Source organism: Petromyzon marinus, chromosome 37 (assembly GCF_048934315.1).
Source record: "Petromyzon marinus isolate PM22_M1 ecotype Great Lakes invasive population chromosome 37, UKy_Petmar_22M1.pri1.0, whole genome shotgun sequence".
Taxonomy (NCBI): Eukaryota; Metazoa; Chordata; class Hyperoartia; order Petromyzontiformes; family Petromyzontidae; genus Petromyzon; species Petromyzon marinus.
The window spans coordinates 1,199,515-1,215,848 of NC_133703.1; positions in this window are offsets into that span (position 1 = coordinate 1,199,515).

Genomic DNA, 16,334 nt, shown 5'->3' on the forward strand with positions numbered 1-16,334 from the left:
CTGTTTAGTGCAGTCCTAGTGGTACAGTACATGAGTTGGGGGAATCTTTGCATGTCTACATGTCTGTGTCAACCATACTACGTATGCGGATTATCTGGCGATTGCTTCCCACTGAGAAAGAGTTGCAGATCCTACTGCTGAACCTGGAGCATGCTACTTCAGAAATAGCGCCTTGCCATTGGCCCCACAAAAACAAAGTACCTGCCTGGGTATTTTATGTCATCACATGCTCCCCTCCATTAACTCCTCATAAGTGATGGGAGAGTTGTGGGGAGAGTAGAGAAGTCTCTGTACTTGGGCAGTGCGCTTATGACCAGCTCTGGTTTGGCAGCCGAGGTCTCTGAATCAGTCGAGCGACATCTTTTCATCAGCTGTGTAACGCTATGTAGAAGCTACCTGGCTTGTTATGCCCTCTATGCTTGTGAAACGTGTAGCCCTCTTAATGGAACATCTGCGTAACTTTTAAACCTTCAGGCTAGCCATACGATCCATTCTGGATTTAACCAGACTGGATTGTGCGAGGAACCCACAGAACCTTGAAAGATCTGGACACTTCCATCGGTGACATGTAGCCTGCATACCTAGCCACTGCATGCCAGCTTCTGTTTGGCCGGATAGATAGGGATAAATGGGTGTGGCACATACTAGGGAGATGGAATACAGTGGTGCAGAAGGATGCGGAGCTGATTGGACTGCCGATTACTGGTACCAGCGGTGTCAAGATCGGCCACTGTGGAGGAGGTTCGTGAAGGACGCCGCTGGGGAGTTGGAGGCAGTCGCCCTCCAGTGACAACGAGCAGAGCGCTATACGGTTAAAACCCAGGTTAGCAGTTGGGACCATGGTGTGTCTTCCAGTCAGTCATCTCAGCCCACGGCACCTGGGTATGTTGTGCACTTCGCCGTTGTTATCGGCGCCGACACCTAGTGGTGAATGGCGGTAGTGCGTGCATCGTTTACTGGCGATGTTCATGAGCGGGCACGTGACCATTCCTCGAGTCGATGGGCGTGGCCTTGTTCACGCCCCCTTCCCTACTACGTCGCCTAGCAACAGAATGCACAACGGCGGAAGTTGCGGCAGCTGCGGCAGCACGAAGTCGTCTCGCCGCACGGACGCGGTTTTAAGCTCTGTCGACATTCGAAACGACAGACATCCAAGTGGCGGAGCAGATACGGGTGAGTACGTGTGAATCAGGTCACGTTGAAGGATACATCATTAATTACAAGTAGCTACAATTGCGCTACCACTGCGACTTATTACGTTGTACGAATACACTACATTCTATACCGCTTAATCACGCCGTTTGCTATACCCGGCCGTTGCTAGGGATGCTGTCGCTAAGGCTGGACCAACGGTCAAGCGACCGCCGGGCTCCGTACGTTACAGTCGTGTTTGTGTCACGTCTGCTCGTGTGGTTGTTGCGCTGCAACGTTTCGTACAGCGCCCTTTGCGTTTATGGGCGTGAAGGAAGGGGGACGTCTACCACGCCCTCTTATTACGTCGCGGCGGAGAGCGCCAAGTCTTTGGGCGTCTCGGCGCACGCACGCGGTTTGAGCCTCGAGTGGAGTCGACGGACATCGAGGGGCGGGTGAAAGTGCGGTGCGGGTCAAACTTAAGGCGACATCAATTTCAAGTTGGCTCAACTGCGCTCCGCCTCACGACTGCACTGTACCACAACACTACCACACGACTATTAACACGCTGTACACTTCCACCACGACCGCACAACTAGACACTGCTTTACCACAACATTTGCTATGGCCAGCCGATACTAGGAATGCCGGCGCTAAGGCTGTACACTCGTGTGAGTGTTTCACTCGTGTGAGTGTTTCACTCGTGTGAGTGTAACACTCGTGTGAGTGTAACACTCGTGTGAGTGCTACACTCGTGTGAGTGTAACACTCGTGTGAGTGTAACACTCGTGTGAGTGCTACACTCGTGTGAGTGTAACACTAGTGTGAGTGTTTCATTCGTGTGAGTGCTACACTCGTGTGAGTGTAACACTCGTGTGAGTGCTACACTCGTGTGAGTGTAACACTCGTGTGAGTGTAACACTGGTGTGAGTGTTACACTGGTGTGAGTGTTTCACTAGTGTGAGTGTTTCACTAGTGTGAGTGTTTCACTAGTGTGAGTGTTTCACTAGTGTGAGTGTTTCACTAGTGTGAGTGTTTCACTAGTGTGAGTGTTTCACTAGTGTGAGTGTTTCACTAGTGTGAGTGTTTCACTAGTGTGAGTGTTTCACTAGTGTGAGTGTTTCACTAGTGTGAGTGTTTCACTAATGTGAGTGTTACACTGGTGTGAGTGTTACACTGGTGTGAGTGTTTCACTAGTGAGTGTTACACTCATGTGTGTAACACTCGTGTGAGTGCTACACTCGTGTGAGTGTAACACTCGTGTGAGTGTAACACTAGTGTGAGTGTTACACTAGTGTGAGTGTTACACTCGTGTGAGTGTAACACTCGTGTGAGTGTTTCACTCGTGTGAGTGTAACACTCGTGTGAGTGTTTCACTCGTGTGAGTGTAACACTCATATGAGTGTAACACTCGTGTGAGTGTTTCATTCGTGTGAGTGCTGCACTCGTGTGAGTGTAACACTCGTGTGAGTGTAACACTCGTGTGAGTGCTACACTCGTGTGAGTGTAACACTAGTGTGAGTGTTTCATTCGTGTGAGTGCTACACTCGTGTGAGTGTAACACTAGTGTGAGTGTTTCATTCGTGTGAGTGCTACACTCGTGTGAGTGCTACACTCGTGTGAGTGTAACACTCGTGTGAGTGCTACACTCGTGTGAGTGCTACACTCGTGTGAGTGTAACACTCGTGTGAGTGTAACACTCGTGTGAGTGTAACACTCGTGTGAGAGTAACTCTCGTGTGAGTGTAACACTAGTGTGAGTGTTTCACTCGTGTGAGTGCTACACTCGTGTGAGTGTAACACTAGTGTGAGTGTAACACTAGGGTGAGTGTAACACTAGTGTGAGTGTTTCACTCGTGTGAGTGTTTCACTCGTGTGAGTGTAACACTAGTGTGAGTGTTTCACTCGTGTGAGTGTTAGAGCGACTCGTGTGAGTGTTACACTCGTGTGAGTGTTTCACTTGTGTGAGTGTTTCACTTGTGTGAGTGTTTCACTCATGTGAGTGTTAGAGCGACTCGTGTGAGTGTTTCACTCGTGTGAGTGTTACACTCGTGTGAGTGTTTCACTATCGTGAGTGTTTCACTAGTGAGTGTTACACTCGTGCGAGTGCTACACTCGTGTGAGTGTAACACTCGTGTGAGTGTAAAACTAGTGTGAGTGTTACACTAGTGTGAGTGTTACACTCGTGTGAGTGTAACACTCGTGTGAGTGTTTCACTCGTGTGAGTGTAACACTCGTGTGAGTGTTTCACTCGTGTGAGTGTAATACTCGTGTGAGTGTAATGCTCGTGTGATTGCTACACTCGTGTGAGTGTAACACTCGTGTGAGTGCTACACTCGTGTGAGTGTAACACTCGTGTGAGTGTTTCACTCGTGTTTGTGTCACGTTCACTAGTGTGAGTTACACTCGTGCGAGTGTTACACTCGTGTGAGTGTAACACTCGTTTGAGTGTAACACTAGTGTGAGTGTTACACTAGTGTGAGTGTTACACTCGTGTGAGTGTAACACTCGTGTGAGTGTTTCACTCGTGTGAGTGCTGCACTCGTGTGAGTGTAACACTTGTGTGAGTATAACACTCGTGTGAGTGCTACACTCGTGTGAGTGTAACACTAGTGTGAGTGTTTCACTCGTGTGAGTGTTTCAATCGTGTGAGTGCTACACTCGTGTGAGTGTAACACTAGTGTGAGTGTAACACTAGGGTGAGTGTAACACTAGTGTGAGTGTTTCACTCGTGTGAGTGTTTCACTCGTGTGAGTGTAACACTCGTGTGAGTGCTACACTCGTGTGAGTGTAACACTCGTGTAAGTGTTTCACTTGCGCGAGTGTTTCACTCGTGTGAGTGTAACACTCGTGTGAGTGTTACACTCGTGTGAGTGTAACACTCGTGTGAGTGTTTCACTCGTGTTTGTGTCACGTTCACTAGTATGAGTGTTACACTCGTGCGAGTGTTACACTCGTGCGAGTGTTACACTCGTGCGAGTGTTACCCTAGTGTGAGTGTAACACTCGTGTGAGTGTTACACTCGTGTGAGTGTTTCACTCGTGTGAGTGTAACACTCGTGTGAGTGTAACACTCGTGTGAGTGTTACACTCGTGTGAGTGTTACACTCGTGTGAGTGTTTCACTTGTGTGAGTGTTTCACTCGTGTGAGTGTTACACTATCGTGAGTGTTTCACTAGTGAGTGTTTCACTAGTGAGTGTTACACTCGTGCGAGTGCTACACTCGTGTGAGTGTAACACTAGTGTGAGTGTTTCACTCGTGTGAGTGCTACACTCGTGTGAGTGTAACACTAGTGTGAGTGTAACACTAGGGTGAGTGTAACACTAGTGTGAGTGTTTCACTCGTGTGAGTGTAACACTCGTGTGAGTGTAACACTCGTGTGAGTAACTCTCGTGTGAGTGCTACACTCGTGTGAGTGTAACACTAGTGTGAGTGTTTCACTCGTGTGAGTGCTACACTCGTGTGAGTGTAACACTAGTGTGAGTGTAACACTAGGGTGAGTGTAACACTAGTGTGAGTGTTTCACTCGTGTGAGTGTTTCACTCGTGTGAGTGTTTCACTCGTATGAGTGTAACACTCGTGTGAGTGTTTCACTTGTGTGAGTGTTTCACTTGTGTGAGTGTTTCACTCATGTGAGTGTTAGAGCGACTCGTGTGAGTGTTTCACTCGTGTGAGTGCTACACTCGTGTGAGTGTTTCAGTCGAGTGAGTGTAACACTCGTGTAAGTGTTTCACTTGCGCGAGTGTTTCACTCGTGTGAGTGTAACACTCGTGTGAGTGTTACACTCGTGTGAGTGTAACACTCGTGTGAGTGTTTCACTCGTGTTTGTGTCACGTTCACTAGTATGAGTGTTACACTCGTGCGAGTGTTACACTCGTGCGAGTGTTACACTCGTGCGAGTGTTACCCTAGTGTGAGTGTAACACTCGTGTGAGTGTTACACTCGTGTGAGTGTTTCACTCGTGTGAGTGTTTCACTCGTGTGAGTGTAACACTCGTGTGAGTGTTACACTCGTGTGAGTGTTACACTCGTGTGAGTGTTTCACTTGTGTGAGTGTTTCACTCGTGTGAGTGTTACACTATCGTGAGTGTTTCACTAGTGAGTGTTTCACTAGTGAGTGTTACACTCGTGCGAGTGTTACACTCGTGTGAGTGTAACACTCGTGTGAGTGTTTCACTCGTGTGAGTGTAACACTCGTGTGAGTGTAACACTCGTGTGAGTGTAATGCTCGTGTGATTGCTACACTCGTGTGAGTGTAACACTCGTGTGAGTGTAACACTCGTGTGAGTGTAACACTCGTGTGAGTGCTACACTCGTGTGAGTGTAACACTAGTGTGAGTGTTTCATTCGTGTGAGTGCTACACTCGTGTGAGTGTAACACTCGTGTGAGTGCTACACTCGTGTGAGTGTAACACTCGTGTGAGTGTAACACTCGTGTGAGTAACACTCGTGTGAGTGCTACACTCGTGTGAGTGTAACACTAGTGTGAGTGTTTCACTCGTGTGAGTGCTAGACTCGTGAGAGTGCTACACTCGTGTGAGTGCTACACTCGTGTGAGTGTAACACTCGTGTTAGTGCTACACTCGTGTGAGTGTAACACTCGTGTGAGTGTAACACTAGTGTGAGTGTAACACTAGTGTGAGTGTTACACTAGTGTGAGTGTTACACGAGTGTGAGTGTTACACTGGTGTGAGTGTTTCACTAGTGAGTGTTACACTCATGTGAGTGTAACACTCGTGTGAGTGCTACACTCGTGTGAGTGTAACACTCGTGTGAGTGTAACACTAGTGTGAGTGTTACACTAGTGTGAGTGTTACACTCGTGTGAGTGTAACACTCGTGTGAGTGTTTCACTCGTGTGAGTGTAACACTCATATGAGTGTAACACTCGTGTGAGTGTTTCACTCGTGTGAGTGCTGCACTCATGTGAGTGTAACACTCGTGTGAGTGTAACACTCGTGTGAGTGTAACACTCGTGTGAGTGTAACACTCGTGTGAGTGCTACACTCGTGTGAGTGTAACACTAGTGTGAGTGTTTCATTCGTGTGAGTGCTACACTCGTGTGAGTGTAACACTAGTGTGAGTGTTTCATTCGTGTGAGTGCTACACTCGTGTGAGTGTAACACTCGTGTGAGTGCTACACTCGTGTGAGTGCTACACTCGTGTGAGTGTAACACTCGTGTGAGTGTAACACTCGTGTGAGTAACTCTCGTGTGAGTGCTACACTCGTGTGAGTGTAACACTAGTGTGAGTGTTTCACTCGTGTGAGTGCTACACTCGTGTGAGTGTAACACTAGTGTGAGTGTAACACTAGGGTGAGTGTAACACTAGTGTGAGTGTTTCACTCGTGTGAGTGTAACACTCGTGTGAGTGTAACACTCGTGTGAGTAACTCTCGTGTGAGTGCTACACTCGTGTGAGTGTAACACTAGTGTGAGTGTTTCACTCGTGTGAGTGCTACACTCGTGTGAGTGTAACACTAGTGTGAGTGTAACACTAGGGTGAGTGTAACACTAGTGTGAGTGTTTCACTCGTGTGAGTGTAACACTCGTGTGAGTGTAACACTCGTGTGAGTAACTCTCGTGTGAGTGCTACACTCGTGTGAGTGTAACACTAGTGTGAGTGTTTCACTCGTGTGAGTGCTACACTCGTGTGAGTGTAACACTAGTGTGAGTGTAACACTAGGGTGAGTGTAACACTAGTGTGAGTGTTTCACTCGTGTGAGTGTTTCACTCGTGTGAGTGTTTCACTCGTATGAGTGTAACACTCGTGTGAGTGTTTCACTTGTGTGAGTGTTTCACTTGTGTGAGTGTTTCACTCATGTGAGTGTTAGAGCGACTCGTGTGAGTGTTTCACTCGTGTGAGTGCTACACTCGTGTGAGTGTTTCAGTCGAGTGAGTGTTTCACTCGTGTGTGTTTCAGTCGAGTGAGTGTTACACTTGTGTGAGTGTTTCACTATCGTGAGTGTTTCACTATCGTGAGTGTTACACTCGTGCGAGTGCTACACTCGTGTGAGTGTAACACTCGTGTGAGTGTAAAACTAGTGTGAGTGTTACACTAGTGTGAGTGCTACACTCGTGTGAGTGTAACACTCGTGTGAGTGTTTCACTCGTGTGAGTGTAACACTCGTGTGAGTGTTTTACTCGTGTGAGTGTAATACTCGTGTGAGTGTAATGCTCGTGTGATTGCTACACTCGTGTGAGTGTAACACTCGTGTGAGTGTAACACTCGTGTGAGGGCTACACTCGCGTGAGTGTAACACTCGTGTGAGTGTTTCACTCGTGTTTGTGTCACGTTCACTAGTGTGAGTGTTACACTCGTGCGAGTGTTACACTCGTGTGAGTGTTACACTAGTGTGAGTGTTTCACTCGTATGAGTGTAACACTCGTGTGAGTGTAACACTAGTGTGAGTGTTTCACTCGTGTGAGTGTTAGAGCGACTCGTGTGAGTGTTACACTCGTGTGAGTGTTTCACTTGTGTGAGTGTTTCACTTGTGTGAGTGTTTCACTCATGTGAGTGTTAGAGCGACTCGTGTGAGTGTTTCACTCGTGTGAGTGTTACACTCGTGTGAGTGTTTCAGTCGAGTGAGTGTTTCACTCGTGTGAGTGTTTCAGTCGAGTGAGTGTTACACTTGTGTGAGTGTTTCACTATCGTGAGTGTTTCACTAGTGAGTGTTACACTCGTGCGAGTGTTACACTCGTATGAGTGTAACACTCGTGTGAGTGTTTCACTCGTGTGAGTGTAACACTCGTGTGAGTGTAACACTCGTGTTAGTGTAATACTCGTGTGAGTGTAATGCTCGTGTGATTGCTACACTCGTGTGAGTGTAACACTCGTGTGAGTGTAACACTCGTGTGAGTGCTACACTCGTGTGAGTGTAACACTAGTGTGAGTGTTTCATTCGTGTGAGTGCTACACTCGTGTGAGTGTAACACTCGTGTGAGTGCTACACTCGTGTGAGTGTAACACTCGTGTGAGTAACACTCGTGCGAGTGCTACACTCGTGTGAGTGTAACACTAGTGTGAGTGTTACACTGGTGTGAGTGTTACACTGGTGTGAGTGTTACACTGGTGTGAGTGTTACACTGGTGTGAGTGTTTCACTAGTGAGTGCTACACTCGTGTGAGTGTAACACTAGTGTGAGTGCTACACTCGTGTGAGTGTAACACTAGTGTGAGTGTAACACTAGGGTGAGTGTAACACTAGTGAGTGTTTCACTCGTGTGAGTGTTTCACTCGTGTGAGTGTAACACTCGTGTGAGTGCTACACTCGTTTGAGTGTAACACTCGTGTAAGTGTTTCACTTGCGCGAGTGTTTCACTCGTGTGAGTGTTAGAGCGACTCGTGTGAGTGTTACACTCGTGTGAGTGTTTCACTTGTGTGAGTGTTTCACTTGTGTGAGTGTTTCACTCATGTGAGTGTTAGAGCGACTCGTGTGAGTGTTTCACTCGTGTGAGTGTTACACTCGTGTGAGTGTTTCAGTCGAGTGAGTGTTTCACTCGTGTGAGTGTTTCAGTCGAGTGAGTGTTACACGTGTGTGAGTGTTTCACTATCGTGAGTGTTTCACTAGTGAGTGTTACACTCGTGCGAGTGCTACACTTGTGTGAGTGTAACACTCGTGTGAGTGTAAAACTAGTGTGAGTGTTACACTAGTGTGAGTGTTACACTCGTGTGAGTGTAACACTCGTGTGAGTGTTTCACTCGTGTGAGTGTAACACTCGTGTGGGTGTTTCACTCGTGTGAGTGTAACACTCATGTGAGTGTTTCACTCGTGTGAGTGTAACACTCGTGTGAGTGTTTCACTTGTGTGAGTGTTTCACTTGTGTGAGTGTTTCACTTGTGTGAGTGTTTCACTCATGTGAGTGTTAGAGCGACTCGTGTGAGTGTTTCACTCGTGTGAGTGCTACACTCGTGTGAGTGTTTCAGTCGAGTGAGTGTTTCACTCGTGTGTGTTTCAGTCGAGTGAGTGTTACACTTGTGTGAGTGTTTCACTATCGTGAGTGTTTCACTAGTGAGTGTTACACTCGTGCGAGTGCTACACTCGTGTGAGTGTAACACTCGTGTGAGTGTAAAACTAGTGTGAGTGTTACACTAGTGTGAGTGTTACACTCGTGTGAGTGTAACACTCGTGTGAGTGTTTCACTCGTGTGAGTGTAATACTCGTGTGAGTGTAATGCTCGTGTGATTGCTACACTCGTGTGAGTGTAACACTCGTGTGAGTGTAACACTCGTGTGAGGGCTACACTCGCGTGAGTGTAACACTCGTGTGAGTGTTTCACTCGTGTTTGTGTCACGTTCACTAGTGTGAGTGTTACACTCGTGCGAGTGTTACACTCGTGTGAGTGTTACACTAGTGTGAGTGTTTCACTCGTATGAGTGTAACACTCGTGTGAGTGTAACACTAATGTGAGTGTTTCACTCGTGTGAGTGTTAGAGCGACTCGTGTGAGTGTTACACTCGTGTGAGTGTTTCACTTGTGTGAGTGTTTCACTTGTGTGAGTGTTTCACTCATGTGAGTGTTAGAGCGACTCGTGTGAGTGTTTCACTCGTGTGAGTGTTACACTCGTGTGAGTGTTTCAGTCGAGTGAGTGTTTCACTCGTGTGAGTGTTTCAGTCGAGTGAGTGTTACACTTGTGTGAGTGTTTCACTATCGTGAGTGTTTCACTAGTGAGTGTTACACTCGTGCGAGTGTTACACTCGTGTGAGTGTAACACTCGTGTGAGTGTTTCACTAGTGTGAGTGTTTCACTCGTATGAGTGTAACACTCGTGTGAGTGTAACACTAGTGTGAGTGTTTCTCTCGTGTGAGTGTTAGAGCGACTCGTGTGAGTGTTACACTCGTGTGAGTGTTTCACTTGTGTGAGTGTTTCACTTGTGTGAGTGTTTCACTCATGTGAGTGTTAGAGCGACTCGTGTGAGTGTTTCACTCGTGTGAGTGTTACACTCGTGTGAGTGTTTCAGTCGAGTGAGTGTTTCACTCGTGTGAGTGTTTCAGTCGAGTGAGTGTTACACTTGTGTGAGTGTTTCACTATCGTGAGTGTTTCACTAGTGAGTGTTACACTCGTGCGAGTGTTACACTCGTGTGAGTGTAACACTCGTGTGAGTGTTTCACTCGTGTGAGTGTAACACTCGTGTGAGTGTAACACTCGTGTGAGTGTAATACTCGTGTGAGTGTAATGCTCGTGTGATTGCTACACTCGTGTGAGTGTAACACTCGTGTGAGTGTAACACTCGTGTGAGTGCTACACTCGTGTGAGTGTAACACTAGTGTGAGTGTTTCATTCGTGTGAGTGCTACACTCGTGTGAGTGTAACACTCGTGTGAGTGCTACACTCGTGTGAGTGTAACACTCGTGTGAGTAACACTCGTGCGAGTGCTACACTCGTGTGAGTGTAACACTAGTGTGAGTGTTTCACTCGTGTGAGTGCTACACTCGTGTGAGTGTAACACTAGTGTGAGTGTAGCACTAGTGTGAGTGTTACACTGGTGTGAGTGTTACACTGGTGTGAGTGTTACACTGGTGTGAGTGTTACACTGGTGTGAGTGTTTCACTAGTGAGTGCTACACTCGTGTGAGTGTAACACTAGTGTGAGTGCTACACTCGTGTGAGTGTAACACTAGTGTGAGTGTAACACTAGGGTGAGTGTAACACTAGTGTGAGTGTTTCACTCGTGTGAGTGTTTCACTCGTGTGAGTGCTACACTCGTGTGAGTGTAACACTCGTGTAAGTGTTTCACTTGCGCGAGTGTTTCACTCGTGTGAGTGTTAGAGCGACTCGTGTGAGTGTTACACTCGTGTGAGTGTTACACTCGTGTGGGTGTTTCACTCGTGTGAGTGTAACACTCGTGTGAGTGTTTCACTTGTGTGAGTGTTTCACTTGTGTGAGTGTTTCACTCATGTGAGTGTTAGTGCGACTCGTGTGAGTGTTTCACTCGTGTGAGTGCTACACTCGTGTGAGTGTTTCAGTCGAGTGAGTGTTTCACTCGTGTGTGTTTCAGTCGAGTGAGTGTTACACTTGTGTGAGTGTTTCACTATCGTGAGTGTTTCACTAGTGAGTGTTACACTCGTGCGAGTGCTACACTCGTGTGAGTGTAACACTCGTGTGAGTGTAAAACTAGTGTGAGTGTTACACTAGTGTGAGTGTTACACTCGTGTGAGTGTAACACTCGTGTGAGTGTAACACTCGTGTGAGGGCTACACTCGCGTGAGTGTAACACTCGTGTGAGTGTTTCACTCGTGTTTGTGTCACGTTCACTAGTGTGAGTGTTACACTCGTGCGAGTGTTACACTCGTGCGAGTGTTACACTAGTGTGAGTGTTACACTAGTGTGAGTGTTTCACTCGTATGAGTGTAACACTCGTGTGAGTGTAACACTAGTGTGAGTGTTTCACTCGTGTGAGTGTTAGAGCGACTCGTGTGAGTGTTACACTCGTGTGAGTGTTTCACTTGTGTGAGTGTTTCACTTGTGTGAGTGTTTCACTCATGTGAGTGTTAGAGCGACTCGTGTGAGTGTTTCACTCGTGTGAGTGTTACACTCGTGTGAGTGTTTCAGTCGAGTGAGTGTTTCACTCGTGTGAGTGTTTCAGTCGAGTGAGTGTTACACTTGTGTGAGTGTTTCACTATCGTGAGTGTTTCACTAGTGAGTGTTACACTCGTGCGAGTGTTACACTCGTGTGAGTGTAACACTCGTGTGAGTGTTTCACTCGTGTGAGTGTAACACTCGTGTGAGTGTAACACTCGTGTGAGTGTAACACTCGTGTGAGTGTAATACTCGTGTGAGTGTAATGCTCGTGTGATTGCTACACTCGTGTGAGTGTAACACTCGTGTGAGTGTAACACTCGTGTGAGTGCTACACTCGTGTGAGTGTAACACTAGTGTGAGTGTTTCATTCGTGTGAGTGCTACACTCGTGTGAGTGTAACACTCGTGTGAGTGCTACACTCGTGTGAGTGTAACACTCGTGTGAGTAACACTCGTGCGAGTGCTACACTCGTGTGAGTGTAACACTAGTGTGAGTGTTTCACTCGTGTGAGTGCTAGACTCGTGTGAGTGCTACAGTCGTGTGAGTGTAACACTCGTGTTAGTGCTACACTCGTGTGAGTGTAACACTAGTGTGAGTGTAGCACTAGTGTGAGTGTTACACTGGTGTGAGTGTTACACTGGTGTGAGTGTTACACTGGTGTGAGTGTTACACTAGTGAGTGCTACACTCGTGTGAGTGTAACACTAGTGTGAGTGTAACACTAGGGTGAGTGTGACACTAGTGTGAGTGTTTCACTCGTGTGAGTGTTTCACTCGTGTGAGTGTAACACTCGTGTGAGTGCTACACTCGTGTGAGTGTAACACTCGTGTAAGTGTTTCACTTGCGCGAGTGTTTCACTCGTGTGAGTGTTAGAGCGACTCGTGTGAGTGTTACACTCGTGTGAGTGTTTCACTTGTGTGAGTGTTTCACTTGTGTGAGTGTTTCACTCATGTGAGTGTTAGAGCGACTCGTGTGAGTGTTTCACTCGTGTGAGTGTTACACTCGTGTGAGTGTTTCAGTCGAGTGAGTGTTTCACTCGTGTGAGTGTTTCAGTCGAGTGAGTGTTACACTTGTGTGAGTGTTTCACTATCGTGAGTGTTTCACTAGTGAGTGTTACACTCGTGCGAGTGCTACACTTGTGTGAGTGTAACACTCGTGTGAGTGTAAAACTAGTGTGAGTGTTACACTAGTGTGAGTGTTACACTCGTGTGAGTGTAACACTCGTGTGAGTGTTTCACTCGTGTGAGTGTAACACTCGTGTGGGTGTTTCACTCGTGTGAGTGTAACACTCGTGTGAGTGTTTCACTCGTGTGAGTGTAACACTCGTGTGAGTGTAACACTCATGTGAGTGTAACACTCGTGTGAGTGTAATGCTCGTGTGATTGCTACACTCGTGTGAGTGTAACACTCGTGTGAGTGTAACACTCGTGTGAGTGCTACACTCGTGTGAGTATAACACTAGTGTGAGTGTTTCATTCGTGTGAGTGCTACACTCGTGTGAGTGTAACACTCGTGTGAGTGCTACACTCGTGTGAGTGTAACACTCGTGTGAGTGTAACACTCGTGTGAGTAACACTCGTGTGAGTGCTACACTCGTGTGAGTGTAACACTAGTGTGAGTGTTTCACTCGTGTGAGTGCTAGACTCGTGTGAGTGCTACACTCGTGTGAGTGCTACACTCGTGTGAGTGTAACACTCGTGTGAGTGTAACACTAGTGTGAGTGTAACACTAGTGTGAGTGTTACACCAGTGTGAGTGTTACACGAGTGTGAGTGTTACACTGGTGTGAGTGTTTCACTAGTGAGTGTTACACTCATGTGAGTGTAACACTCGTGTGAGTGCTACACTCGTGTGAGTGTAACACTCGTGTGAGTGTAACACTAGTGTGAGTGTTACACTAGTGTGAGTGTTACACTCGTGTGAGTGTAACACTCGTGTGAGTGTTTCACTCGTGTGAGTGTAACACTCATATGAGTGTAACACTCGTGTGAGTGTTTCACTCGTGTGAGTGCTGCACTCGTGTGAGTGTAACACTCGTGTGAGTGTAACACTCGTGTGAGTGCTACACTCGTGTGAGTGTAACACTAGTGTGAGTGTTTCATTCGTGTGAGTGCTACACTCGTGTGAGTGTAACACTAGTGTGAGTGTTTCATTCGTGTGAGTGCTACACTCGTGTGAGTGCTACACTCGTGTGAGTGTAACACTCGTGTGAGTGCTACACTCGTGTGAGTGCTACACTCGTGTGAGTGTAACACTCGTGTGAGTGTAACACTCGTGTGAGTAACTCTCGTGTGAGTGCTACACTCGTGTGAGTGTAACACTAGTGTGAGTGTTTCACTCGTGTGAGTGCTACACTCGTGTGAGTGTAACACTAGTGTGAGTGTAACACTAGGGTGAGTGTTTCACTCGTGTGAGTGTTTCACTCGTGTGAGTGTTTCACTCGTGTGAGTGTAACACTCGTGTGAGTGTTTCACTCGTATGAGTGTAACACTCGTGTGAGTGTTTCACTTGTGTGAGTGTTTCACTCATGTGAGTGTTAGAGCGACTCGTGTGAGTGTTTCACTCGTGTGAGTGTTACACTCGTGTGAGTGTTTCAGTCGAGTGAGTGTTTCACTCGTGTGAGTGTTTCAGTCGAGTGAGTGTTACACTTGTGTGAGTGTTTCACTATCGTGAGTGTTTCACTAGTGAGTGTTACACTCGTGCGAGTGCTACACTTGTGTGAGTGTAACACTCGTGTGAGTGTAACACTCGTGTGAGTGTTTCACTCGTGTGAGTGTAACACTCGTGTGGGTGTTTCACTCGTGTGAGTGTAACACTCGTGTGAGTGTAACACTCGTGTGAGTGTTTCACTCGTATGAGTGTAACACTCGTGTGAGTGTAACACTAGTGTGAGTGTTTCACTCGTGTGAGTGTTAGAGCGACTCGTGTGAGTGTTACACTCGTGTGAGTGTTTCACTTGTGTGAGTGTTTCACTTGTGTGAGTGTTTCACTCATGTGAGTGTTAGAGCGACTCGTGTGAGTGTTTCACTCGTGTGAGTGCTACACTCGTGTGAGTGTTTCAGTCGAGTGAGTGTTTCACTCGTGTGAGTGTTTCAGTCGAGTGAGTGTTACACTTGTGTGAGTGTTTCACTATCGTGAGTGTTTCACTAGTGAGTGTTACACTCGTGCGAGTGCTACACTCGTGTGAGTGTAACACTCGTGTGAGTGTAAAACTAGTGTGAGTGTTACACTAGTGTGAGTGTTACACTCGTGTGAGTGTAACACTCGTGTGAGTGTTTCACTCGTGTGAGTGTAACACTCGTGTGAGTGTTTCACTCGTGTGAGTGTAACACTCGTGTGAGTGTTTCACTCGTGTGAGTGTAATACTCGTGTGAGTGTAATGCTCGTGTGATTGCTACACTCGTGTGAGTGTAACACTCGTGTGAGTGTAACACTCGTGTGAGGGCTACACTCGCGTGAGTGTAACACTCGTGTGAGTGTTTCACTCGTGTTTGTGTCACGTTCACTAGTGTGAGTGTTACACTCGTGCGAGTGTTACACTCGTGTGAGTGTTACACTAGTGTGAGTGTTTCACTCGTATGAGTGTAACACTCGTGTGAGTGTAACACTAGTGTGAGTGTTTCACTCGTGTGAGTGTTAGAGCGACTCGTGTGAGTGTTACACTCGTGTGAGTGTTTCACTTGTGTGAGTGTTTCACTTGTGTGAGTGTTTCACTCATGTGAGTGTTAGAGCGACTCGTGTGAGTGTTTCACTCGTGAGAGTGCTACACTCGTGTGAGTGTTTCAGTCGAGTGAGTGTTTCACTCGTGTGAGTGTTTCAGTCGAGTGAGTGTTACACTTGTGTGAGTGTTTCACTATCGTGAGTGTTTCACTAGTGAGTGTTACACTCGTGCGAGTGCTACACTCGTGTGAGTGTAACACTCGTGTGAGTGTAAAACTAGTGTGAGTGTTACACTAGTGTGAGTGTTACACTCGTGTGAGTGTAACACTCGTGTGAGTGTTTCACTCGTGTGAGTGTAACACTCGTGTGAGTGTTTCACTCGTGTGAGTGTAATACTCGTGTGAGTGTAATGCTCGTGTGATTGCTACACTCGTGTGAGTGTAACACTCGTGTGAGTGTAACACTCGTGTGAGTGCTACACTCGTGTGAGTGTAACACTCGTGTGAGTGTTTCACTCGTGTTTGTGTCACGTTCACTAGTGTGAGTGTTACACTCGTGCGAGTGTTACACTCGTGTGAGTGTTACACTAGTGTGAGTGTTTCACTCGTATGAGTGTAACACTCGTGTGAGTGTAACACTAGTGTGAGTGTTTCACTCGTGTGAGTGTTAGAGCGACTCGTGTGAGTGTTTCACTTGTGTGAGTGTTTCACTTGTGTGAGTGTTTCACTCATGTGAGTGTTAGAGCGACTCGTGTGAGTGTTTCACTCGTGTGAGTGTTACACTCGTGTGAGTGTTTCAGTCGAGTGAGTGTTTCACTATCGTGAGTGTTTCACTAGTGAGTGTTACACTCGTGCGAGTGTTACACTCGTGCGAGTGTTTCACTCGTGTGAGTGTAACACTCGTGTGAGTGTAACACTCGTGTGATTGCTACACTCGTGTGAGTGTAACACTCGTGTGAGTGTAACACTCGTGTGAGTGCTACACTCGTGTGAGTGTAACACTAGTGTGAGTGTTTCATTCGTGTGAGTG